At 40.1% G+C, this 23384-nt stretch overlaps 1 protein-coding gene across 1 annotated transcript in view; it reads right to left on the bottom strand.

The window, feature by feature from the left end:
* LOC143884047 (protein transport protein SEC24 A-like) overlaps window positions 1-13047 on the bottom strand; it is a 29197-nt gene extending 16150 nt beyond the window's left edge. Inside the window, exons 1-2 of the mRNA XM_077387411.1 lie at window positions 12891-13047; window positions 12750-12789 (exon numbers count right to left, since the gene is read on the bottom strand). The gene's annotated coding sequence lies outside the window, so the exon portion shown is untranslated. The remainder of the gene's footprint in view (window positions 1-12749; window positions 12790-12890) is intronic.
* Between the last annotated feature and the right edge of the window lie 10337 nt (window positions 13048-23384).

The raw sequence follows: 23384 nt of genomic DNA, 5'->3' as shown, positions 1-23384 counted from the left end.
AACTTCATTTCAAGGGGGAGTCGGTACCATCACCCTAAATTAAGATATTTAAAACTTTGGCCTTGCGCCATCATCAAAACCCTCGGAAAGTCATCTATGTTCATGCATTGGATCATGGTTGGTTAAGTTGCAACTCAAAATATCACATATAACTCTGTTCTCCTCCCATTCAAAAAAAAAAAAAAAAAAAAAAAAATTCTCGAAACTCCGAGATTTTGTCTCGGAACTCCGAGGAAATGAACAGAGGGCTCTGGAGCGTTTCTCGGAACTCCGAGATTTCTTCCAGGCTTCTCGGAACTCCGAGAAAATTTCTCGGAACTCCGAGAATCGGACAGTAGAAAAATAAAAAATTGCGTGTGTTCTCGGAACTCCGAGAATCGGACAGTAGAAAAATCAAAAAAACGCGTGTTCTCGGAACTCCGAGACTATTTCTCGGAGCTCCGAGAATCGGTCCAGGAGCGTTAAAACCCCTGGATCCGGTTCTTTTTTTTCATTTTCTCCTCTCCCCTTTCCCTCTTCCTTCCCTTTCTTCTAAAATACTACCTCCATTTTCGTTCTTTCTCTTCCTTTTTCTCCTTCCACAACCCCTTTTCCTCCTTCAAACCATTTCCTTTAACTCTCTTCTTCCTACCAACCCATTTTTCTTCTTCAAACCCTAAAATTTCTCCTTTTTTTCTCCCCTTCTTCTATTTTCTTCCATTCTAGGGCCATTTCCTTGTTTTTAAACCCTTATCCTTCTCTATTTCTCTATTTTTCTCTATTTCTCTCTATTTCTCTCTATTTCTCTTATTCTCCTTCATTTTAGGGCTATCTCTCCACTCACACTTCTTCTCACAATGCCTCCCAAAACCAAAAATCTCAACATTGGAGGCTCCTCCCAAGCTGCAGACCCTGAATACTTTCCTGAAGAAGTTCCCGAGGAAGAAGGGCCTTCTCGGAAGAAGGCAAAGGCAAAGGCTGTAGCGGCTGAGGTTGTGCCTAACTCATTTTTTACTGGGGATAAAGCCAAGAAACTCTGGGCCGACATCGGCACTAGGGGCATCCTCACCGGCAGGTACATTGATCCTCCTGTCCTTCAAAATTTCGACTTACAGGCAAAATTTGATGCCCTTCACTGGACATCCATCCTACACCTCAATGAACCAGTATACCCTCGATTGGTGCGTCTCTTCTACGCCAATCTCACAATTTCTCCTTCCTTCTTCAAAATTGAATCCAAAATCAAGAAAACAGTGATCAAACTCAACTATCACACCTTTGCCACTCTTCTTGGGATCAGCTTTGATGGCCTCACCCACTATTTCTGGCCGGAAGATGGGACCCATTCACTTGATGATATCGATCATGACACGGTCTATGGTAGGATTACGCGGAACTACCACTCTGGTATGCCCGTCCAATCCGCCGACCTCATTCCGGTAGCGCGTATGCTTCACAACTTTATGTACCACATCTTCATCCCTCGTGGTGGGATGCGTGAAGCCCTCAGACCCTTAGAGGCCTATCTTATCTACAGCATTCTCGAGGGCCGCCAGCTTTGTCTGCCGTACATCATGTTTCGCTACATGTTTCAGACCCCTGGCCGCTACCGCTCTTCGTTGCCCTATGGCATGGTCCTCACCCGTGTCTTCCTTCACTTTGGCATCACCTTGGATGGTGAACTGACCATGACTCCGACTGCCCCGTTTGATGAGCAGACCTTTAACCGCATGGCTTTGAATCAAGTAGCGGTTGACGATGCTCCTGCCGCTGGAGGCGGCTACGAAGCCGATGCTCAGGCTGCACCGGCCCCGCAGCCATCACAGGATACATCTTCATACTGCACTCGCCAGGATTTGGCTCAGATGCAGGAGGCTATTGAACGATCCATGGCCTCACAATTTGCGCAGCTATCTACCCATGTTGACTCTGAGATCTCTGCTCGCTTCCAGACCATGACTACCCACGTTGATGAGCAGTGGGCCGCTTATTATCGCTACCTCTCCGGTGACCAGTGGGGCCAGGCGCCGGGCAGCTCTTCTCATCAGCCACCGCCTCCTCCGCCTCAGTAGATGGCTCGAGTTCTCTAATGCTCAGATTTCTATTTCTATTCGGTGTATCTATCTGTTTCTGTTGTGTATCGATAGTCCTTGGACTATCCGCTGGTTGTATGGATTTTTTTTGGGATGTTTTAGGTTTATCTACATCTGTCGCCATTATGCTGTGTCATGAATGCTATGTATGCTGACCGATTGTATGCACTTTTCTGTATGCCATTTCACATCCTCTATATATATCTCTATGTTTCATTCTTTTTGCTTGCATACCATGTATTATGCCTACTCTCTTTATCGCATTTCATGTTACTTGTTCATTTGCTCTCACCTACCCTCACTCCTTTTGTTCCACCTTTTTGGTGATGACAAAAGGGGGAGAATATTTGAGCTCCCAATGCATATATTAAGGGGGAGCAAAGCTCTATGCTTAAAATGTTGCAATCAAATTTTCATCCTTAAAGTAATGCCTTAAATGTTCAATTAAATCAAACTCTTAGGGGGAGCCCAAAGTGTTTTATTCATCCCTAAAGGGGGAGCTCCTACCCTAAAACAAATTATGTTTGTCATCATCAAAAAGGGGGAGATTGTTAGCCCAAGGGTTCAACAAGTACTCCTATTGAATTGTTTTGATGATTAACAAACTAAATTTGTTTTAAAGGTTTTATACACTAATGATTTCCATTGGCAAAGTTATAATGTTCACAGTGTACTATCCTCAAGAGTGCATGACAAGGTTGAACTCAAGGTTGAACTCGAGGTTGAACTCAAGCACAAGAATGGCAAATCAACTCAAGCATCAATGGAGTTGAGTGAAGACATGTCAAAGCCTCTACAAGGTGCCAACAAGATTGAAGACCAAGTAAATTTAGAATATAAATGGTCCTCAATGTTTAGTCTAGGTCTATGGCACAAAGGAGAGTTAAAATCAACCTAGATAGAATTTAATGGGTTTGTGAATGTTCATAGTGGTGTCTCAACATTGTTGGACCCTCATGACACTCCATTTATCTTGAAAAATCAAAGTTCCAAAAGCCCAATCAAAATCAGCAAAATATAAGGAAAATCTGCTGGCCGTAGGCTTCTCGGAACTCCGAGAATATTCTCGGAGCTCCGAGCTCGGAACTCCGAGAAAATTCTCGGAACTCCGAGAATTGTTCCAGGTTCAAAAAAATAGCCGCTCGGAGCTCCAAGCCCGGAGTCCGAGACGACCGTTGGGGTGCGAATATTTTGTGATTTTTTGTCCCCTCTATTTATATGAACCTAGGGACTCTTGGGTTTCCTACCCAAGGACATTACAAAGATTTCAAGAGCACAAAAAGTCATTTGTTCTCCTTCTCTTGAAGATCTTCACTCTCCATCTCTCTCTTGTGCCATTTACCTTAGATTATTCTTAAGAGACCTTAGGACCTTCACTTGTTCAATCTTGTTCTTGTGAGAGTGAGTGAGCTTTACCTTAAATTAGCCTATCTAGAGGCAAGCAAGCTTTTTCATTTCATCTTCTTTGTATTTGGCACAAAGGGCGCCGTAGAAGACCCTTGGAGCGTAGAGCTCGATTTGTACAAGGCGGAAGGAACGCCGTATTTAAGTTCCTTGGAGAAGATAGTGGAATCCTCAAGGAGAGTAACTTGAGAAGAGTGGAGTAGGTCTTGAGATAAGACCGAACCACTATAAAAATCTTGGTGTCAAAGCTTCTTTGCCTCTTCACCTCTTCTTGTGTGGTAAGTTTTCACTATTGCTTTGAATACTATTTTTGATTTCCTATTCAATCTAAAACTAGTGCAATCTAAGTTTTCAAAATTCTTAAAATTTGAAAAGAAACCCAATTCACCCCCTCTTGGGTTGCTAAGTGGAATTTCAAACCAGCCTATCGGCCACCCCATTGGCAGAGCGACACACATGGAGGAGGACAATAAAAGTGGTACCCACCCAATCTTGAATTTCATCAAAGAATCTAGCGAATCTCCAAGGATGAGGGTGAAGGTCCTTAAGCCAATGAATCACATTCAAAGAATCCTCTTCAACAATCACTTTAATTTTGACAGATCTAGCTTTGGGAACCTCTGAGGTATCTAATCATATTACGTATGAATCATACGATTTATGATTGAATAGTACAATTCGATCAAAATCGCATGATTCATACAAATTTAGATTAAATCATGGGATTCAAATTGAAATCCGTAAAATTTGATTTGAATTCTAAGACTTGACTCATCTTCTCCTCTTATGATTGTTTAGCCATTCAAAAAATAAGTAAGACTTGACTCATAAATCGTGAGATTTTCAAAATAATATAAGTAATCATGTTCATTTCAGCCTTTAAATTGTATAAATTCTGTGAAATTACTAACCATAATAAGCCCCCTACTTGGGAGTTGGGGGCTAAGCTTCACAAAAGTTTTAAAAAATAAATGATGAAACACTTTGTCATTTTTTTCACTTTCATTAAATCTAGTAACCCATCTTTCATTGTTTACATCAATCCAAGTCCATCGAAAACAAATTCACAAGCAAGATCCTCAAAAAGAGGTTGGTAAACAGAATTTCAAATAGAACCCAATTGTATACAGAAAGGATAGACTTTTATACTTCATATCACACCCTCAACCTATATTATCATAGTCTACATTATTTCTCTTGCTCAACCGGGGAGACAGCAAGAACATACAAGGCCTATGATAGTACTTTCTCTTGCTCAACCGGGGGGACAGCAAGAGAATAAAGCCTCATATAGTGTAAAAACTAGAAAGACCATGAACCAAACTAAGGAGAAGGAAATCATAGTCTACATTATTTACACAGAACATACAAGGCCTCTGATAGTACTTTCTCTTGCTCATCCGGGCCCGCAAGAGAATAAAGCCACAGATAGTGTAAAAACTAGAAAGACAATGAACCAAACCAAGGAGAAGAAAATCAGTCCTACAAGATGGTCAACTGTCAAATGCATGCACTTTTCAGATTAAAAAATTGCAGCAGATCCATGTAAGGAAAACAGCAAAGAGAGCACGAGTTAAGAAAGAAACCTAACATTGGACTATGGTCAATTATAGAATAACAAGTGAAAGATAATAAATACAAAAACAATAGCAGCCGTATTTTTGTGTAAAAAATCTGAAAAGAAATAGCATGGGCATGAACAGAGAAAGAGGTATTACAAGACAAATCAACTTCAAAGATATTTAAACCAACAAATTGAAGGAAGTGTAGACCAACAAAAAAACATCAGTACAATCCATCCATATGAAAAAGGGGAAGCAGCCAGCTCCTGTAAAAATAGCAAACAGAATTCCCTGCCAAAACCAGCAGTCCATGTTGGCGCAAGCAAAGAAACAAAGGCAAGTTCACTTTAATTAAACCAAATAGCCAAAATTTCATTGTTTTGATCAACCTAACTCCACCAATGAAAATGAATAATAGAGAAATATGCAGCAAGTTTACCTTGATCAGTCGGCGGCAAGATCTGAATATACGATCGACGAGAACTCTGTAACAGATCGAGTGTTTAAGGGGCTCTGCTTGTACTTTTTTTGTCAGGGTTTTCCTTTAAGAAATTTACCCTGGTTTGTGACGTAAGCAATTAGTTTCCAGGTAATAGTTTTTCATTGGAAGTACAACCCCAGGCTGGCCCAACTCTTTTCTTATTTTTCCCCTTGTTGGCAAGTTTTTCCGTCATATTCCTGTTTAGGGTCACTCTCTCACTCTCTGCGCTGCCCTGGGTTTGTCAAATCTGTTTCAAATCGATATGTTACAAATTTCTCTGGTGACTACCACCGAAGGAGTTCTCGCCGATCGTATATTCAGATCTCGCCACCGATTGATCAAGGTAACCCTACAACATAATTTTCTGTTATTCCATTTCATTGGTGGTTAGGTTGATCAAAACAATGAAATTTTGGCTATTTGGTTTAAGTTAAGTGGACTTGCCTTTATTTCGTTTGCTTGCCCCAATATGGACTGTTGGTTTTGGCGGGGAGTTATGTTTATTATTTTCACAGTAGTTTGGTTATTTCCCCCTTTCATATGGATGGATTGTACTGGTGCTTATTGTTGGTCTACACATTTCTCACTTTGGTGGTTTAAATCTCTTTGAAGTTGATCTGTTATGTAATACCTCTTTCTCTTTTCATATCCATACTATTTTTTTCTAGATTTTTTACACAAAAAACGTCTGCTATTGTTTTTGAATTTATTATCTTTCGCTTGTTTTTCTATAATTAACCATAGTCCAACAGCCTTATGTTTTTTTTTACAGTGTCCAATAGCCTAATATTAGGTTTCTTTGTTAACTCTTGCTCTCGTTGGATTGATCTTTTATGTTTTCCTTACATGGATCTGCTCCTATTTTTTCATCTGAAAAGTGCATGCATGATAGTTCACCGTCTTTTGTTTTTTGAAAATGATAGCCAATTTTATTAAAAGAAGCGACCGAGGTGGTCAATTTTATTGACGCATGGTGCTCTCCTGAGCCCCTTATGAACGTATACCCGGAGTTGTTTGTTGTTGCTGCTTCAGCTTTGGTTAGTGATTGTTTTGTTCGCAAGGATGGCGGAGTGATGTGGATGCAGACTTTCAGGAGGAATTTCTTTGACAGAGAGTTGGAAGCATTATCCCATTTTATTGAGTTGGTTGAATCCTGCTACATCAAATTGTCTGGGTCGAATAAAAGAGTTTGGATTTGGGACCCATCTGGCTTCTTTTCCGTTAAATCTTTTTATTCGCATCTTGTACCATGTGGGGCCTCCTTCTATCAATACAAAGGTGTGGAAATTTCATTGTCTTTTTGGGTGGGCGGCGTGTAGGGATAGGATCCAAACAATTAACTTTCATCGGGTATGTGTTTGGTGGATGATTGTTCCCTTTGTTTGGAAGATGAAGAGTCGGCTTGCCATCTCTTTATCCACTGCAAAGTCGCTAGAGAAGTATGGGGGTACATTTTAGGGAGATTTGGTATTTGTTGGGTGTTTCCTCTCTCTATTTCGGATGTCATTTCGTGTCGGGAGGCGGTGCCATGGAAGAAAAAGGGTAAGATGTTGTGAAAATTTGTCTCCTTGCTACATGGTGGGTCCTTCGGAAGGAGCGTCATGCAAGGGTTTTTGAGGGGTCTAATAGATCGCCCTACCGGTTATTCATTAACATCATCGCTCTTACCATTTCTTGGGCGAAATGCTTGGCACCTTTCCGCTTTGTCTCTGCTTTTGACTTGTGGGAGGATTGGAGAGTGGTGTGTTTCAGTGGAGAAAACCAATCGCACGTGGTTCAACAGTGGGAAGCTCCACCTACTGGATGGATGAAACTTAAGTTTGATGGTTCGAGCTTGGGCAATCCCGGGCCAGCAGGTATTAGTGGTCTTTATCGTGATTTTCAAGGGGCTACCATTTGAGCTTATTCGGGGCCGCTGGGAGTGTGACTCAAATGAGGCGGAAGTCAAGGCGGTCTACTAGGGTATTAAAAGAATTGCAAGAGACCATATTGACACTACTATTGTGGAGGGGGATTCACTAAATGTGGTTAGTTGGCTCCGTGGGACTGCGGCGCCACCTTGGAGATTTTGGTCGTTTTTTTGACGAAATCTCTTATTTTGTAGAGGGCTCATCCATTGTTTTCAACCATGTTCGTAGATCTGCAAATTGTGAGGCGGATTCTTTGGCTAGATCTGGGGTTGAGAGATTAGAGTTGGAGTGTTTTGATTTTTTGCCTCCTTGAGGTTATTGTATTTTTTCTTCTCTATATTTTCTTATAATCCTTTGGGAGACCTTCTCGGCTTTCCATTTTTTTTTAATAGATTTGACTTCCCATTCAAAAAATATATAAACAAAGCAAAAAACAAGATACAAGAGAGAAAGAGAGAGCTTGGGGGAAGAGAATCAAAAAGAGCTAGAGCTTCCTTTGAGACTCCCTCTCTCGCTAGAGGGTCCACACCACTTGATTAGCGGAGGGAGAAACATGATGAAAGGACCAAGAATACCAAGCCATCCAATCAAACATTTCGTCAAAAAGGTGATCAAAATGCCACTGTGGTTTTTGAGATTTCTTGAGCCACCTTATGACATTCAAAGAGTCTTCTTCAACTAGCACTTTCTCACATAGTCTCTTGCCAACAACTTCAATCCTTGATGGACCGCTCTCACTTCGGCCTCTGTAGCATCAGAAATTCCAATAATGCCAGCAAAAGCCCACAGCACGTCTCCTTCACAATTCCTTAGGACCCCACCTATGCCGGCCGGGCTCACGTTACCGAAGCTAGAACCGTCAAAATTGAATTTAGCAAAGTCCGACGATGGAGGGACCCATTCTTTGATCGGATTCTGCCTCAAGACTGCCGACCCACAAACCACTCTCCACCCTGCCCAAACGTCATAGGCAGAGACAAACCTAAAAGATAGAAGAGTCTTCAGCCAGGAGATCGTAAGGGCTAGAACTCTAATGAATAGGAAATCCGGGTTTCGAGAAACCCCTTTGAATATTCTTGCGTTCCTTTCCTTCTATAGTACCCAAATAGTAGCCAAGAATGACACATTCCAAAGAGTTTTGCCCTTCTGTTTCCAAGGAACAAGGGGCCAACATTGGAGAAGATCGACCAACTTTTCAAGGAAGACTCAGGAAATGCCAAATCTGCAGAGCAATTCACACACTTCTCTAACAACTCTACAATGAATAAGGAGGTGATCCACTATTTCACCCGCCTCTATGCATAAGGGATAATGGTCTATAATGAGCATTTTCCTTTTTCGAATGAAGTCGACTATTTGGATACTATTCCTTAGGGCCGCCCACCCGAAAATACATACTCGAAGAGGAGCCTGGAATGACCAAACTCTAGCAACTTTGGAAGATGCAGGGTAAACCACTAAGTTGAAGTAGAACGATTTTAATGAAAATCACCAGATGAATTTTAGATCCATATTCTTATGTCTTTCCCATCCTGCTTTATGTATTCCTCTTCTAATAATACCATTAATCTTGCAATTAAGTCCATTTCCGTTTCAAAAAAATCCTTCTAAACCCAGGCTTCCACATGAACCCATCTTCTCTTCTCCCCATGTTTTCCTTCACAAAGCTATCTTTACTGGCAGCAATAACAAACAGATCTGGAAACAAGTCTTTCAATGATCTGTTATAGGTCCATTTATCTTGTATGACTGGCTTTCCTTCTCCTTGGTTTGGTTCATCGTCTTTTTAGTTTTTACACTATATGAGCTTTCCATGTTGAGCAAGAGAAAGTACTGTACACTGTCACATGCCTTGTATGTTCTGCATAAATAATGTAGACTATAATAATATGGGTTGAGGGTGTGAAATGAAGTATAAAAGTCTGTCATCTCTCTAGTTATACAGTTGAGTTCCGTCTAAAATACTGTTTACGTGTCTCTTTTTAAGGATCATGCGTGTGAATTTGTTTTTTGATGGACTTGGATTGATGGAAACAATGAAATATGGACTGCTGGATTTGAAGAAAGTGAAAAAAATGATACATAGTGTCTCATCGTCTTTTTTAAAACTTTTGTGAAGCCTAGCCTCACAAATCCCAAGCAGAGGGCTTATTATGGTTAATAATTTCACAGAATTTATACAATTTAAATGTTGAAATGAACATGATTACTTCTATTATTTTGAAAATCTTAAGATTTTCGAGTCAAGTCTTACTTTATTTTTTTGAATGGCTAAACAATCATATAAAAGGAGAAGAAGAGTCAACTCTTATTATTCAAATCAAATCTTACGAATTTCGATTTGAATCCCATGATTTAATCTAAATTTGTATGAATCATGCTATTTTTATATCGAATCATACTATTCAATCATAAATCGCATGATTCATATTTAATGTGATTAGATGGCTTAGAGGTTCCCATCCGTATCCGTGGAGATTTGCCAAATATTTCAAGAGATTCATGATAGAGTTTGTGAATCTCATCCATCCGTCATGTTAGGAGATCGGAAAATGGCGAGGCTGATAGGCTAGCCAGGGAAGGCGTTTCAAGTGAGGATTTGGAGCTATTCGATTTCCTTCCTCCTTGATTTTTTTTTTTTTTTTTTGTTTCTTTTCCAAGAATTGTGGGGTCACTTTTTGATCTTATTGTGCTTTATTTCGCCATGCGCTTGTACTGACCATGTGGGTTTTCTTTCGCTATTAATGAAATCTTCTACCATTAAAAAATATTGTTTTTTTTTTTGAGTTGTAACCTAATTAAGTTTTGTATAAAAGAAAATATAGCTTTCTTTCGAAAGACCCATTTTAACTGAGTGTGTTAAAGTCAGTTGGGCTTAGGGACTTAGGACTATTTACCGTTTAGTAAAAATAACTCCATTCGTTAGGACTTAGGACTATTTACCGTTTAGGAAAAATAACTCCATTCGTTAGGACTTAGGACTATTTACCGTTTTACAAAGACCAATGTCTTTCTATCGAAGACATTTTCGAGCCGACCTCGACGCTTCTCGCAACTGCGAAATCTAGCCTCCCCTCCCTTCTCCACCATCTTCTCCGGCGATCTAAGGACGTCTTTTCCGGCGATCGCAAGGTAAGATCTTCTCTCTCTGTCGTTTTAGTTTCTCCCCTTTCCTTTCTCGTTTTTTCTTCAAAAACCCTTGTTTAATCTCTCTCCCTCTCTGCCATAACCATGGATCAGGGTTTTCTGGGTTCTGATTTCATCCTTATGGCAATGAATTAGGGTTTTATTGATTCTGATTTGGGGACCCCCTCAATATCTCTCTTTTTTAGGGTTCGGATTGTAAAACGATTCAATTTTAAGTGTAAGGTGATTTTTCTCAGTTCTCTGTATTGAATTTATAAACTGAATATTACAATTGTAATGCGGGATGATAACAACAAACCCACATTACTGTTGGTGGAAAAGATATGAGCTCAAATGATAAAAGCAGAATACAAGAAGATAAAAAGTAGATCTCAATATATCTTCAACTCAACTGAGAATCAAACTAAGAACCGATAGCAATATGATAGCTTCAACCAAGACACATCTGCAACATGCTTCCTCGTTGATGCATGTGATATACTATATCCCTTATCACCCTCCCTCAAACACAAAGGTGCAATGACAACATTGAGTTTGGATCACAATGAAACAAACCGTGCGGAAGGTAATACTTTAGTAAATGGGTCTCCCAGTTGATTGGAAGTTGAAATAAAACGGACCCAAAGAGCACCGCGTGCAAATCTTGCCCGTACAATATGATAGTCGACTTCAATATGCTTTGTCCGAGCATGTAGAATCGGGTTGAGCGATTCAAAAAAATGTAGAATTGGGTTGGCTACGAGATAGGGGCGCTTATATTATCGCAAAGTAGCAAAGGAGGTTTGCAGAGAAAAGTATTGAGATCACGTAGGACATGCTGAATCCAACAAAGATCATCCGTTGTGATTGCCAAAGCTTAGTATTCTGCTTCAGTGCTTGATTGGGGGGACTGTTGGTTGCTTTTTGGAACACCAGGATATTAAATTCGGACCAAAAAATACACAACTTCCAGTGGTAGGGCGACGATCATCGCAAGAGCCAGCCCAATCGGCATCAGAGTGTGCTGTTAGTGAAAAGTCATGAGAGATAGTACCTTTAATATGATGAAGAATACGATTAACAGCCTCCAGATGGGTAGACGTACGAGCTTGCATAAATAAGCATACTTGATTGACAGCATAGGAGATGTCAGGCTGTGTAAGTGTAAGACATTGAGGTAGACAAACGATGCTTCTATGATGGGTTGCATCAACAGACATTGTACCATCAGTTGTAGATAGTTTTGACCCGTTCAGACTTCGGAGTTGGGGGCAAATGGGTTTTGCACCAAGCATATCAGTACTGTCCAAGAGATCCAACACAAACTTGCGCTGGGTTAGATAGATAGCATCTGAGGTACGGGTAACCTCCATTCGAAGAAAGTAATTGAGTGCACCACAATCTTTAAGATCAAATTGTGAAGATACACCATTGATGAGGTGATCAATTTCAAGTGAGTCACTCCAGTAATTATAATATCGTCAACATAAACGAGGAGAAAGACAGAACCATGATGGGAATGCCTAAAGAAGAGGGAAATATGATGTGCACTATTTTGATAATCAATCTCAAGAAGAGAGTCCTTGAAACGACTATACCATGCCTTTGGTGTTTGTTTAAGTCCATATGATGATTTGTGGATTTTGCATTCAAAATGAGGCTTGTATGGAACAACAAAACCAATGGGCTGCTTCATGCAAACATCTCCAGTCAAGGTGCCATGCAAGAATGCATTACGTATATCAAGTTGAGGAAGAGGCCAACTTAAAGTGCATGCAAGTGAGAGAATGATCCGTATAGTTGGAGATTTCGCAACAGGACTAAAGGTCTCATCAAAATCTCTACCCGGAATTTGATGAAAACCTTTTGCCACTTATCAACTGCAAATACCTTCAAAACAGAAATTGATCGACCTGAAAGGCTCTAAAAAAATCGAAAATATATTCATATGGTGCATTACAGTTGAAAATCAAGGGGACAAAAAACTCAAGAGAAGAGAGGACCGAAAACACCATCACAATCACCATGACAAACACCATCACAAAAGATGAGGGAAAATAAAGGAGAAACAAATACCGAAGCTATAAACCCTATAAACATCAACACTAACACTAGAAGAGGGTAGAAAGCAAAAAACCCACACTGAAACCCTAGAAAAGGGGGAAAACGAAAAAAAGTGGAATGTAGAACTTACCTGGGGAGGAGAACGGCGTCTGGTCCGTTGGAGGAGAAACCTACAAAGAAAAACCCAAACTCCTAAAACCCTAGAAAGCAAAAAAGTAGATCTGAAACCCTAGAAAAGGGGAAAAAATAAAAAAATAAATTACAAACTAACCTGGGAGGAGAACGGCGGGCGTCTGCTTCTTCGTTGGAGGAGGAAAACCGGCGGAGATAGGGGATTTCACGGCAAGAAGGAAAAGAGGGGTTTGGGTTTTTTCGCACCTCGTTTCTGTCGAGCGAGAAAGAGAGACGATCGGTGCTTTTTTTTTTTTTAAGTTTTATTAACAGTGTTAAATGGCCAGGATTGAATAAGATCGACGGTCTATATTGCTTAAGTAACGTTGCACATTTAAGCTTACAGAAGCAAATAACAGTAACTCCAACACTTAATACTCTAACAGAAATGAATTTTTTTTTGTAAATCTTCGACACTACAAGCTAACAGGAATGGATACCCATAAAAAAACCATGATTTTGGATTAGAAAATGAAAGAGGAAAAGAGATAAAATCATTAAAAGAGAGAAAATCATCAATGATTCATGATTTTCCCTAATACATTAGCCTTAAAACCCTAGGAACAAAAAACCCAATAGGTTTCCACTTAAAGACTAGTGAAATCCTCTCAGTTCATACTCTAACAGAAATGAAATTTTTTTGTAAAACTTCAACACAACAAGCTAACAGGAATGGATACCCATAAAGAATTCATGATTTTGGATTAGAAAATGAAAGGGGAAAAGAGATAAAAGCATTAAAAGAGAGAAAACCATCAATGATTCATGATTTTCCCTAAATACATTACGCTTAAAATCCTGGAAACAAAAAACCCAATAGGTTTCCACTGAAAAAAGAAATTATGATTTTCGAAAAACCCAATAGGTTTCCTCTCTGTCTAAAGCTTTAATCTCTCTACATTCTCACTAAAACAAAATTATGATTTTCGATGGAGAAACAAAAATACCCTAGAAACATCAATGATTCATGATTTTCCCTAGAAAGCCTAGAAACAAATAGAGGAAACCATCAATGATTCACGATTTTCCCCAAATACATCACCCTTAAATCCCAAGAAACCAAAAAAGCCTAACTGAAACCCTAGAAAAGGGGAAAAAATGACAAAAAATGAAATATAGAACTTACCTAGGGTGGAGAATGGCGTCTGGTTCGTTGAAGGGGAAACCTAGAAAGAAAAACCCTATCAGTTAAAACCCTAGAAACCAAAAAAGCCTAACTGAAACCCTAGAAAATGGGAAAAAAGACAAAAAATGAAATATAGAACTTACCTGGGGAGGAGAACGACGTCTGGTTCGTTGGAGGAGAAAACACCGTGCGGAGAAGGCAGATTTCACCGTCGAGAAGGAAGGGGAGGGCGGATTTTGGGCGCGTCTACGGTTCCCTCTACTTCTGTCGAGAAAGAGAGAGGGAGAGAGAACGTCGAATAGATTTTTCGCTGGTTTGTGAAAGGTCAGGGAATGGCCAGGATCGTTTGAAATCCACGGTTCTTAATCCATAAGCGCGACTGCGCATACAAGGCTATACGAGCGACCGCTCAGGCGCTCATAGTCACTTTCCCCACTGGGTCCAGGTAAGACGATGAAAAGGGGTTCTCATTTGCCAGATCGCGAAGTGTAAAAATCAACGGCTCCAAGACATCTTGAATGCCCGACATTTTACATTATGCTTAAATCAAAGGCCTAAAATGACCCGATCGGTGAGGGACCCAGGGTAATTTGATGATACACGGATCCGAGAACCAGACACGTAGAATTGGAGTACCGTAATTTTACAGTCCTCCTCTTAACTACGATACACACGTTGCACATAGGGAAATGTTATCGGCACTACAGTATTTTGATGAGGGCACTCCTCACTTTATTAAAAGTATGGTATGGCCCGCACCATAGGATGATCCAAACCGTCAATTAGATGGGCCAGAGCCCAAAAAGGTTGTGCCTCAAAAATCACTTTCATAGATTGATCCTAACCCTCCGTTCTGAAGGGGGTTAGGATCAACTCTCTAACATTCATATCGGAGGGTTAGGATCAACCTATGGAACTGATTTTTGGGGCACAACCTATTTGGGCTGTGGCCCATCTAATGGACGGTTTGGACTAGACCCAGCAAAATGGGACCCGTACCCGCAAAATGGGACCCCTACTAATGTTTGATGACGCGTAGCACTAGCGGAATCAAACCCAAAATACCCTTCCGAAATTTCTAGATATTGTTTCTACAGAAAAACAGTATCTAGAACAGTAAACAAAAGAAAAACAGTATGTATAAATACTTGGGGATTTTGTAGGAGTGTAGAAGAGAGTGTAAAGTCTGTCAGAATTGCCTCCTTTTATGAAATGACTGAATTCTGCACATTTTGTAGACCACCTGGTGTCTTTTCAGTGTGAAAAACACCTCTACAGGGCACCTTTCCAGAATGTTTGAAATCTGACCGTTAGATCGCACCCATTGATATTGAACGGTCCTGATCGATCATAGAGGTGACTGTTGGTTTGAGTAAAACCTCTCTCCAACCCAGTCATCGTTAGATCAACCATCTATGGTGTGGATCGCACCCCCTTGGCACTTGACCGTTGGGGGAAGGGACACAACCCATTTGATCATACTCTTTGACCGTTGGAGTTATGGGCCCGTTGGGCCGACCATTAGGCCCGAACCGAAGCCCAACCAACCCATTCGGCTTGATGGGCCTACGAACCATTTGACCTACCCATCCGACTGGTCCACCTTCATCTTGATCCAACGGTGCAGATCAAATCTGAAAAAATTAAAGGCTCCAATCGCTCCTCGCGACGTTGCGTACGCTTCAAAGTGCAAAGTGCGCCTAAAAAAGCACCACTATGCGCCCTATAACCCATTGCCCACGCCGCGCGTGCGCGTGTGAGAACGGTGCGTTGCACCGTCCCGTGGGTCCAACCATGGGTTCAACCCAATGTGCAATCAACAAGTATTAAAAAAGTGTAGTGCTTTATAAGCCCTTCTCTTTCCTTTCTCTCATCCGGTACGGGAGTATCTTTTCAACTACACTTCTACATCCTTTTGTAAAAGCAAATCTTTCCAAGAAAACATTTTCTTTTTCCCAAACGCTTTTGATAAAATATTTTTCAAAACACTAAAACATGCAAAATACATGATTTTGAAAATCCAAAATCACTAACAACTTTTAGGTGATCCAAAGCATTCATTTGAAAGGCCCTTATATAGATGGGGTGTGTACAAAAAATCAGCTTCATAGGATCATCCTAAGCAATCCATTTGTGGAGGTCAAAATGGATAGACACTTTTTGCCCACAAATCTACCCATTTTTGCCCTCCACTTTGGAGGGGTTAGGATGATTGAATGGAGCTGATTTTTGGTACACACCCTATCTATGATAGGGCCTTGCAAATGAATGCTTTGGATCGCCATAAAAAAATATGGGACACATGTGATTGGGCACTCGAGCGTACCAACCTTATGGTACGCTCTCTCTCTCTCTCTCTCTCTCTCTCTCTCTCTCTCTCTCTATATATATATATATATATATATATATATATATATATATATGAAAACGGTTCCTACACACATGTGTAGATAAGTTATCTACACACTAGCTTAAAATACAGTGGGGGCCACATTATTTGGGTGATCCAAACCATTCATTTTTAAGGCCCTCACATAGATAGGGTGTCCACAAAAAATCAGATCCATAGGATCATTCTAACCATTCGAACTGTGGAAGCAAAAAATGGACTAATTTGTGAAGTTTTAAAGACATCCATTTTACCTCCACAAATCGCAGGGTTGGGATGATCCTATGGATCTGATTTTTTGTAGAAACCATATCTATGTGAGGGCCTTTAAAATGGATGGCTTGGATCACCCAAACAATGTGGGCCCCCACTATATTTTAAGCTAGTGTGGAGAGAACTCTCTACACATATGTGTAGGAACCGTTTTCTCATATACATAGAGAGTTCTCTACACACTAGCTTAAAATACAGAGGGGGCCCACATTGTTTGGGTGATCCAAGCCATCCATTTTAAAGGCCCTCACATAGATAGAGTGTCTACAAAAAATCAGATACATAGGATCATCCCAACCCTACGATTTGTGGAGGTAAAATGGATGTCTTTAAACCTTCACAAAGTAGTCCATTTTTTGCCTCCACAGTTTGAATGGTTAGGATGATCCTATGGATCTGATTTTTTGTGGACACCCTATCTATGTGAGGGCCTTTAAAATGGATGGCTTGGATCACCCAAACAATGTGGGCCCCCACTGTTTTTTAAGCTAGTGTGTAGAGAACTTATCTACACATATGTGTATGAACCGTTTTCTCTCTCTCTCTCTCTCTCTCTCTCTCTCTCTCTATATATATATATATATATATATATATATATATATATATATATATGAGAAAACTGTTGGTGAGCTTAAGCGCACCATAGTGCGCTTAAGCTCCCCAATCACATGGGGGCCCACTTTGTTAGGTGATCCAAAGCATTCATTTTAAAGGCCTTATGATAGATAGGGGGTGTACCAAAAATCAGCTCCATAGGATCATCCTAACCCCTTCATTTGTGGAGGACAAAAATGGGCAGATTTGTGTCTGTCCATTTTTGTCCTCCACAAATGGAGGGGTTAGGATGATCCTATGGAGCTGATTTTTGGTACACCCCCTATCCATGTAAGGGACTTTAAAATGAATGCTTTGAATCACCTAACAAAGTGGGCCCCCATGTGATTGGGGCGCTTAAGCTCACTAAAAGTTTGGTGAGCTTAAGCGCACCAACAGTTTCCTCCCTCTCTCTCTCTCTCTCTCTCTCTCTCTATATATATATATATATATATATATATATATATATATATATATATATATATATATATATGAGAAAACGGTTCCTACACATATGTGTAGAGAGTTCTCTACACACTAGCTTAAAATACAGTGGGGGCCCATATTGTTTGGGTGATCCAAGCCATCCATTTTAAAGGTCCTCACATAGATAGGGTGTCTACAAAAAATCAGATCCATAGGATCATCCCATCCCTACGATTTGTGGAGGTAAAATGGATGTCTTTAAACCTTCACAAATTAGTCCATTTTTTGCCTCCACAGTTCTAATGGTTAGGATGATCCTATGGATCTGATTTTTTATGGACACCCTATCTATATGAGGGCCTTAAAAATGAATGGTTTAGATCACCCAAATAATGTGGCCCCCACTGTATTTTAAGCTAGTGTGTAGATAACTTATCTACACATATGTGTAGGAACCGTTTTCTCATATATATATATATATAGAGGAAAGTGAAGCTACACCACCGGTGTAGCTAACTTAGCTACACCGCCCGCTTAAAATACAATGGGCCCACATTGTTTTGGTGATCCAAACCATTCATTTGATTGGCCCTCACATAGATAGGGTGTCCACCAAAAATCAGCTCCATAGGATTATCCTAACCCTTCAAACTATGGAGGCAAAAATGGACAAATTTGTGAAGGTTTTTACACGTTCATTTTTGCCTCCACAAATCGTAGGGTTGGGATGATGCTATGGAGCTGATTTTTGGTGGACACCCTATCTATGTGAGGGCCAATCAAATGAATTCTTTGGATCACCAAAACAATGTGGGCCCATTGTATTTTAAGCCGGCGGTGTAGCTAAGTTAGCTACACCGGCGGTGTAGCTTCACTTTCCTCATATATATATATATATATATATATATATATATATATATATATATATATATATATATAGAGAGAGAGAGAGAGAGAGAGAGAGAGAGAGAGAGAAAACGGTTCCTACACATGTGTAGAGAGTTCTCTACACATTAGCTTAAAATACAGTGGGCCCCCACATTGTTTGGGTGATCCAAGCCATTCATTTTAAAGGCCCTCACATAGATAGGGTGTCTACAAAAAATCAGATCCATAGGATCATCCCGACCCTACGATTTGTGGAGGTAAAATGGATGTCTTTAAACCTTCACAAATTAGTCCATTTTTTGCCTCCACAGTTCGAATGGTGAGGATGATCCTTTGGATCTGATTTTTTGAGGACACCCTATCTATGAGAGGGCCTTAAAAATGAATGGTTTGGATCACCCAAATAATGTGGCCCCCACTGTATTTTAAGCTAGTGTGTAGATAACTTATCTACACGTGGTTGGGATGATCCTATGGATCTGATTTTTTGTTGACACCCTATCTATGTGAGGACCATTTGATTTGGATCACCCAAACAATGTGGGCCCCCACTGTATTTTAAGCTAGTGTGTAGGTAACTTACCTACACAAGTGTGTAGGAAATGTTTTATATATATATATATGATTGTACGCTCGACCGTACCTAAAGTTAGGTACGGTAGAGTGCCAAATCACATGCCACATTTTTTGTGGGCATCTAAACCATTCATTTGCAAGGCCCCATCATAGATAGGGTGCATACCAAAAATTAGCTCCATAGGATCATCCTAACCCATCCATTTGTGGAGGCCAAAATGGACAGACAGTGTTTGTCCACAAATCTGCCCATTTTGGCCTCCAGTTTTGGAGGGGTTAGGATGATTCAATGGTGCTGATTTTTGGTATGCACCCTATCTATGATGGGGCCTTGCAAATGAATGGTTTAGATGCCCACCAAAAATGGGGGACCAATGTGATTTGGCACTCTACCGTACCTAACTTTAGGTACGGTCGACCGTACAATCCTTTTCCTCTATATATATATATATACACACACACACACACACACATATAGAGGAAACTGTTGGTGAGCTTAAGCTCACCAAACTTATGGTGAGCTAGCTTGCCCAATCACATGGGTCCCACATTTTGGGGAGTGATCCAAACCATTCATTTGCAAGGCCTTATCATAGATAGGGGGTGTACCAAAAATCAGCTTCATAGGATCATCCTAACCCCTCCATTTGTGGAGGACAAAAATTGGGCAGATTTGTGTCTGTCCATTTTTGTCCTCCACAAATGGAGGGGTTAGGATGATCCTATGGAGCTGATTTTTGGTACACCCCCCATCTATGTAAGGGACTTTCAAATGAATGGTTTGGATCATCCTAACAAAGTGGCCCCCCATGTGATTGGGCAAGCTAGCTCACCAACAGTTTCCTCATATATATATATATATATATATATATATATATATATATATATATATATATATATATATATATATATATATATAGAGAGAGAGAGAGAGAGAGAGAGAGAGGGCCGATCTCTTGAGCGGCCAAGAATATGCAGTCGTTTTGAAGCTTGAGGTGGGGGCATTTTTTCCCAAAAAATGTCGAGGGCTGTCAACCAACACAGACTATATGTTTGTGTATAGAGGAATGCTAAACTGAAGGACGCCTTTGCAAAAACCATGTACATGGGTACCCCATTACACCATCTCACGAATGTGCATTTATAATGGCACAGAAAAATGTAAAATTATAGGAATAAACTTCATAAATGAAGAACACCAAACTGTTTCCTCTGCAGCCTCTCTAAACGCTCTCCTTCAAGAACAAATCATCATCCATGAGCGATGGATAGGGAAGGGCTTGCATTTCAGAAGATTCCCATATAAAGAGCGTGATCGTACCCAAATGGACTGTCTGTAGCAATCACTGAATGCGAGGCTGTTTGGCGATTTCCAATCTTTCCAAAAAAGTGAAAAACATAGTTCAAAATTCGAATCCATGTCACAAACTTGGCTTCTCTGTCAGTATGCACTCATATTTTGGTAGTTAACAACTTCAGAAATGATTTCAAATGAGTATTGAACACATTCACAACAGAAGTGCAGATGTTGCAAATCAATAGAAACACCATTCCTAAACTTCTTTTTTTTTTTTGAGAAGTGACAATATATTTAGGGAAATGATATCCTCCCCCCTCTCCCCCCGCCCCCCCCAATTAACATTATTCATTACGTTTTAAAGGCAAAGAAAAACATTAAAGGGGGTGAATTTATCCTCAAGCAGTGAACCATTCTCACAGAAACCGTTAAAGGGGGGGATTTTATCCGTTTAAGGGCAGGGGGTATCAATCCCCTATATTTATATAGTGAGAGCATTACAAAAAAACAGAGGGGACCAAGAGTCCCCCTTATTACAGTATAAGAATGATTCTTACGCCCAAAAGAAGACCCACTGAGTCTACTAGGAGTAGGAGACAATACATTTCCAAAAATTAACTTAATCTACACCAAAAACCTACTGTAACTTCGCCCAATAATTCATAAAAAACTTTTCATATACCCTTTCACCCTAGCAAAAATAGAGATTAATAGAGGATAAGTCCTCGAGCAGCGAATGACGAAAGTCCCTCAAGCACGCTCAGGTGATCTCATTTATCCACTTCCTCAATTAGGGTAAAGGGTTCCATAACCAAACCATTAACAACTCCCCCCTTCCATCATTCAGCTTTATTTTAAACTAGAGTTCCATAAAACGTATTTGGCAGTAAAAAAATGTGACGGAAAGATCCCACTGAATCGAATTTGGACCAATTTTAACCCGGAATTTATCTATTTGGTCCATGTAAGAAATCTTGAGAATTCTTGATCTCACTCAATATCTCAATTCAAAGATCCAAGATTTGTATAGATATAGTGCTAAACTGAGGGGCTCCCTTGCAAAAAGGGGATCAAAGGGTGCCCCATTGGATCCACATCACTGTTGTGCATTTAACATCCTATGACTTTTATGATATTATAAATGCACTATGGTGACGTGGATCCAGTGGGGGGCACTCCTCAGTTTAGCATTCCTCCTGTTTTTTCTCATCCTTCTATTATTCCAAAATCAGAACATAAATCCATTGTCTATCTCTCAAACACATCATAATGACAGATGGCCCCACCTTCAATCCTAGTAAACTCTACTCTTGTCTTCTTTGGATCAAACCAACATTGTGATCACCAGCTTCTGATTATGAGTGTACCAACTCCATCACTGCCTACAGACTTTGAAGGCAATTGAACAAGGAAAGAGGCAAGGTAGGTTCATATTGCTATGGAAAGGAATACAACTTAAAGGTGCTACCATGGCTGCTGCTTATTGGAATCAATAAAAAATACAAGAAAGTTTTAGAATCAGCCAGCAAATTAAATGGATTAGAAAGCAATACTAAATTAGTCGCTGATTCCATTAACTATGAAGATGACATTTAGCACTTGACATCTGCATGAAAGGATACACCTACTTGGTCAATGGAGACAACATGGAAGTTTTGAGAATTTAACAAGAAAAAAAGAAAGAATTCGAGATGGCAATCACACAAAGTAAATTAAAAAAAAACACCAACAATATGAAAGGGGAGCACACAACTTGGGTGAACTTTGGAATAAAAGAAATAAAATTAGCAGTTGGTACTAACTAAAGTAGAACATGTTCTCGCCACCATGAACAAGCTAGAGTAAAAGAAACTTACAGGTGGTATTAAAGAAAAAGGCTAGTATTTAACCATTCGACACGACAGAAGAAAAATAAAGGGTTGTAACTTGAGTGTCACACAACCTAAACAGGAAAGAACCATAATGGTCATTGGAGAGTCCTGTGCTACTTAAAGTCTAATGAAGCAGGTATATCGCTTTGATTCTGTGACAATTACGAAAGTGGAAAATATAACAATATAAGCTGTAGGCAGTGATGGGGTTGGGACACTCGTAATCAGAAGCTGGTGATCACAATGTTGGTTTGATCCTAAGAAGACTAGGGTAGAGTTTACTAGGAATGAAGTGATCTACCTTTGAGGCCATCTGTCATTATGATGTGTTTGAGAGAACGTTCCAATGGAAGATACACAATGGATTCATGTTCTGATTTTGGAATAATAGAAGAATAAGAAAACAGGAGGAATGCTAAACTATAGGTTTGGGCCATCAAAGCTCGTAGTTTTGGGGAAACCATGAGGGCAAACTTGGAAGACCTGAATATTCTTATAGGAGGAGAGGTTAGATATGACTCCTTGCACTTGAAGTTTGTTATGTTAGTTTGCTACGCTGCAAGGTCTCGAAATGGTTGTAGCTGTGTTTATGCCTCATTGACTTGATAGCCATTTTAGCATGCATATACTGTCTAAAAGTCCGCTGCTCTGTTGTTAGTATCCCTGATTTTATGGGCATCATACCAGATCTGTTTTGATAGTTACAGAGACGTGAATGATTCTGTTTGTGCGGGTTGAATGACTAGTTATCTCTGTTATAAATTTTGAATTGAACTTTTATGCAAATCCGCTTATGTATATTTTGTTCAGTCTACATGTTGCTGCCCATTTCTCTTTCATTTGAGTGAAACAAACATCTGTCCTTTTTTCTTTTTTTTGAAAGATAACATTCCCATTCATTAACCAAAACAGAATACATCAGCAGGCATGGGGACAAGACGTCCCCGCCGACTACATAACATAAAAACTAACTAACAAGGTGCGATTCACATAAAGTGATCCACGATTCAGGTAATATAATACTGCCTCTTCCTTAGAAAGTCCGTCCACCATCGAGTTGGCCGATCTTAGCATATGTGATAAGTGAGGCTGATCAGCCGAATCAGATCACGAATTTCATCAACAATAGTTGCAATCCGCCATGGTCCGGCACA

This window comes from Tasmannia lanceolata, unplaced genomic scaffold, assembly GCF_043159265.1.
Source record: "Tasmannia lanceolata isolate RefF3 unplaced genomic scaffold, GAP_Taslan_0.1 ptg000008l, whole genome shotgun sequence".
Classification (NCBI taxonomy): Eukaryota; Viridiplantae; Streptophyta; class Magnoliopsida; order Canellales; family Winteraceae; genus Tasmannia; species Tasmannia lanceolata.
Note: the sequence above shows the minus strand (reverse complement) of the source record. Positions and strands in the feature narration are given on the sequence as shown.